Raw genomic sequence first — 5,752 nt, forward strand, 5'->3', positions numbered from 1 at the left:
AGAGCAGGAAAAGCAGTGAAAGGGTCTCGCCCCATACTTGTTAGATTTGTCTCTCGCCGCAAGCGAAGTGATGTGATGAAAAACAAGAAAACCCTCAAAGACAAACCGGAGTACAAGAATGTCTTCATCAATGATGACATTACCCCGCTGAGGGCCAGGTTGTTGGGCTTTGTCAAGAAACTCGGCCCGTATAATGCTTGGACCATCGACGGCAAGATCTTCTGTGTGAAGAAGTCACCTCCTGGCCTTCATCCATCAGACCGTCCCAAACCGGTCGTCATTGACACGCCTGATGATCTATTCAAGCTGGGCGTCACCGAAGTCGACTACCATGCCCTGGGTCTGTCGCACCTTGCTGAGGAACCTGCAGATGGGGGTTTGGGGTCTGCCATGGCCGAGGGTTAGCGGTGCCCTGGGGGCATTGATTCAGCGTCTCCCCCTCATGTGAGTCAGGTGTGTGGTGCTGCGAACTATGAGAAGAAAGGAGGTGGTGGTTTAGGGAAAGACTTTGGTGGTGAAGAGAGAGGTGAAGACAGAGTGGTGAAGGAATGTGATGGTGATGATGGTGAAGAGAGAGGTGAAGACAGAGTGGTGAAGGATTGTGATGGTGGCGAAGAGAGAGGTGAAGACAGAGTGGTGAAGGATTGTGATGGTGGTGAAGAGAGAGGTGAAGACAGAGTGGTGAAGGATTGTGATGGTGGTGATAAGAGAGGTGAAGACAGAGTGGTGAAGGATTGTGATGGTGGTGAAGAGAGAGGTGAAGACAGAGTGGCGAAGGACTGTGATGGTGATGGTGGTGAAGAGAGAGGTGAAGACAGAGTGGTGAAGGACTGTGATGGTGATGGTGGTGAAGAGAGAGGTGAAGACAGAGTGGCGAAGGACTGTGATGGTGATGGTGGTGAAGAGAGAGGTGAAGACAGAGTGGTGAAGGACTGTGATGGTGATGGTGGTGAAGAGAGAGGTGAAGACAGAGTGGTGAAGGACTGTGATGGTGATGGTGGTGAAGAGAGAGGTGAAGACAGAGTGGTGAAGGACTGTGATGGTGATGGTGGTGAAGAGAGAGGTGAAGACAGAGTGGCGAAGGACTGTGATGGTGATGGTGGTGATGAGAGAGGTGAAGACAGAGTGGTGAAGGACTGTGATGATGGTGAAGAGGGAGATGAAGACAGAGTGGTGAAGGACTGTGATGGTGATGGTGGTGATGAGAGAGGTGAAGACAGAGTGGTGAAGGACTGTGATGGTGATGGTGGTGATGAGAGAGGTAAAGACAGAGTGGTAAAGGATTGTGATGATGGTGAAGAGGGAGGTGAAGACAGAGTGGTGAAGGACTGTGATGGTGATGATGGTGATAAGAGAGGTGAAGTCAGAGGTGGTGCTGAGAGAGGTGAAGATAGAGGGAATGAATGTGGTGATGATAGTGGTGATGAGAGAGGTGAAGACAGAGTGAATGACTGTGGTAATGATAGTGGTGATGAGAGAGGTGAAGATAGAGTGAATGAATGTGGTGGTGATGGTGGTGTTGAGAGAGGTGAAGATAGAGGGAATGACTGTGGTGGTGATGGTGGTGATGAGAGGGGTGAAAACAGAGTGAATGACTGTGGTGGTGATGGTGGTGATGAGAGGGGTGAAGATAGAGTGAATGACTGTGGTGGTGATGGTGGTGATGAGAGGGGTGAAGACAGTGTGAATGACTGTGGTGATGAAGATATAGTGAATGTCTGGGGTGATGATGGTGGTGAAGAGGGAGGTGAAGACAGAGTGGTGAAAGACTGTGGTGATACTGATGATGTTGATGTTGTTGATGTGTATGCAAATGTTTCTGATGTTGATATTCTGCATGACTCTCTGGATGTTGGCAATGCGCATGAAATGGATAATGTTGTTGTAATGTCAGATGTTGATGTTCATTTTGACTCGTTAGATGTTGAGAATGTACGTAACAAATCTACTGTTAAAATAGATGTATATAATGTTGATAGTGAGATTGGAGATTCCTTTGGTTCTGAATATAGTATTGAGGATAATCCTGATATACTCTCCTGCTTAGCGCTTAATGTCTGTGGAATCACTTCAAAGCTAAAATTTCCTGAATTTGTGAAATTTATTGCCAAATATGACATTATTTGTTTTAGCGAGAGCAAACTTGATGATATTGATGAGATTAACATTCCAGGTTATATAGCATTCTATAAGAATAGAGGAACATTTCGCAGAAAATCAGGCGGTGTATTAGTTTTATTACGGGAAGTGTTTGCTAATAATATAACTATTTTTGAAGAAAAAAAGCTGTCACATAAGATAAAAGAAGAGATGAAAAATATGGTATACATTTTTGGATGTAGAAATGTGTGAGAATGCGTTATTTTTTAAGTTAGATAAGAAAATACTTGGACGTGACACCCTTTTCTGTGCTTTATATATTCCCCCTGAAGGGTCACCTTACCATAACAAAGATGTTTATGCTGAACTAGAAGAGGTGTACATGCAGTTTGGGTTAGATAATGATTATGTTTGTCTGTTAGGAGACTTAAATTCCCGCACTGGTCATCTGAGTGAAATGTTGCATGAAGATGATCAGCATTCAGAAGGTTTTGTTGATAATGACTTGTTTGACTCTGATGAGGTTGGTACTCTAATAGGTGAGCGGGCCTCACAGGATAATAATACCAATAACCTTGGTTTTAAATTGATTGATTTTTGTAAAATGACTGGCTTAGTTATTGCTAATGGTAGAGTTGGCGATGATACAGGGGTTGGTAAATGCACATGTAAGGATAAGAGCGTTGTTGATTATTGCATTATGTCAAAAGATTTGTTCTCGAAAGTTAATTATTTTTCTGTGATGGAATTTTGTGAAATGTATTCTGATGTACACTGTCCTGTTGTTTTGCATTTATTAAAACATAATGAAGTACGCCTAGCAGAAGTTGTGAAAAAAAACAAAAATGAAGATCTGCTGTCTAAAGGTAGAGAAAAGGATAACAAGTACACAAAACCAAAATGGGACAATAACAATGGGACCAAGTTAGCTTTTGTAGTTAATCTGAATGAGGATGATATGTATACTGTTGAAACTAAATTACAAAATATGCTAGCTACAAGTGAGAGTACGACAACAGATGACGTTGATAGTGTTACTAATAAGATTTGTGATATTTTAAATTGTTCTGCTGAGAAAATCGGTGTAATTAAAAAACAAAAATTTATGAAAAAGCCACGTTCAAAGAAATTTAAACTACAACAACCATGGTTTAGTGCAATTTGCAAAGAGAAAAGAAAAATATTTTTACATGCGAAAAACAAAGCAAGACGGTTTAAAAATGTGTTCAATGAAGATGAAAAAAAGAGTGCTTTTAAAGAATACAAAAAGACAATAAAAAAGGAATTGCAAGTCGTATCATAATGAGTTCGTTAAAACTTTGAGAAAGTTAAGAAGTACTGACCCGAAAGCATACTGGAATCTTCTAAATAAAAATAAAAAGAATAATTCCAAAACTAACTATCCAACTTGTTCTGAGTTTTTCGAACATTTCACTAAACTACAAGAGTGTGATGAAAATGAAATGGATGATAGTAATGAACATTTAAATGAAGCAAGTAATGAATTTCTTAATGCGCCTTTTACAAAGGAGGAAGTTATCAAATGTATAGACAAGCTAAAAAACAATAAGGCATGCGGTCAGGATAAAATAATTAATGAGTATTTAAAAGCGTCACATGATCGAATGATTGATATTTATGTATTGTTGTTTAATGTTGTTTTGCAGTCAGGAAAGGTTCCAACACAATGGGCCGTAGGTGAAATTATTCCACTGTACAAAAATAAAGGCTCTCAAGCTGACCCCACAAATTATAGAGGAATTACTATACTCAGCTGCTTCGGAAAACTTTTCAGTGCAATTTTAAATGATAGGTTATCAAACTTTTTGGAGAGTAATAACAAATTAGGTCAAGAACAAACAGGTTTCCGCACAGGTTTTTCAACACTAGACCATGTTTTTACTTTGCATTGTATATTAAATTTTTTTCTCAACAAAAAGAAGCGACTGTTTTGTGCATTTGTAGACTATGAAAAAGCGTTTGATAAAGTTCGCCGTGCATTTTTATGGGAGAAATTAGTTAGTTCTGATGTTAATGGAAAGTTTTTAAAAACTGTAAGAAATTTGTATGAAAATGCCAAATCTTGTGTTAAAGTTAATAGTGAGTGTTCTGGATATTTTCCCAGTTTGTGTGGAGTTAGACAAGGGGAAAACTTGTCACCGTTGTTTTTTGCTCTATTTTTAAATGATCTAAAGCCTTTTCTGTTGGAAAACAGTAATGGTTTACAATCTATGTCAAGAGAGGCTATTGTGGCTGGAATGGATGATACGGATGTAAATGCTTTGTTTCAAATGTTTTTATTACTGTATGCGGATGATACTGTGATCTGCTCAGAGTCGGAAAAAAACCTGCAAGAATGTTTAAACAAAATGCACGAATACTGTTTAAAATGGCGTCTAAATATTAATGTAAACAAAACGAAAGTTATAGTTTTTTCCAGAGGTAAAATTAGAAATAAACCACTGTTTACGTACAATGGCAATTTAATCGAAGTAGTGTTTGATGTAATGTACTTGGGCCTTAAGATTAATTATAATAATACATTTTCAGTCGCACAGAAGAATCTATATGATCGCGCTTCAAGGGCAATGTTTGTTCTTTTGCGCACTTGTAGACAATTGTCACTACCTGTGGACATACAAGTTGACCTGTTCGATAAAATGATTGCTCCAATTTTATTGTATGGATGTGAAGTATGGGGTTTTGGTTCCTGTGAACTTGCTACTAAACTTCAATTGCGTTTTTATAAAATTGTTTTCAAACTAAAAAAATCAACTCCAAATGCTATGATATTTGGTGAACTTGGAAGATATCCACTAGATGTTAATATGAAATGTAGAATGCTTTGCTATTGGTATAAACTGATTAGTCCTATTCATAAAAATAAGTTTTCAAGTATTGTGTATTGCTTTACTTATAGATTGTATATCAACAAGATGATTGAATCCAAGTACTTATGTTTCATTGAAAAAACCTTAAATGAAATTGGTCTCTCTGGCCTTTGGACTTCTCAAGAAAATATTCAATACTCAAGCACATGGTTTAAAAAGAAAGTAAAAAGAAGTCTATATGACCAGTATATCCATAAATGGTTTACAGAAATTGGAACAAAAAATATGTTTTGGAATTATCGAATGTTCAAAGATATTTTTGCATGTGAAGACTACGTCACAACCCTGCCATATCAGCAATGTGTTTCAATGATGAAGTTTAGAACATTAAATAACAATTTACCTGTACAGAAAGAACGTTATCTTAACATCCCGAGGTCAGAAAGAACTTGCACCAAATGTGTATCGCATGACATAGGTGATGAATTCCATTATTTATTTGTCTGTGATTTTTTCAAAGAAGAAAGAGCTGAGTTGTTACCACCTTACTATTGGAAAAAACCTAATGCACTTAAATTTAAAAAGTTGTTTGCTACTAAGAAAAAGAAATTGCTAAAGAATATTTTGGACTTTACTAATAGAATTTGTAACAGTTTTTCATAATTTTTTTTATTTTTTTTATTTTCTATTTTTTTATTTATTTATTATATTAGCATATATCATGATTGTATTGATTGTATTTATTGTTCAAAATGCCCCCATGGGTTATGGACCAATAAACTTGAAACTTGAAACTTGTATGGATGAATGGCAAAGAAACG

Source organism: Littorina saxatilis, linkage group LG3 (assembly GCF_037325665.1).
Source record: "Littorina saxatilis isolate snail1 linkage group LG3, US_GU_Lsax_2.0, whole genome shotgun sequence".
Taxonomy (NCBI): Eukaryota; Metazoa; Mollusca; class Gastropoda; order Littorinimorpha; family Littorinidae; genus Littorina; species Littorina saxatilis.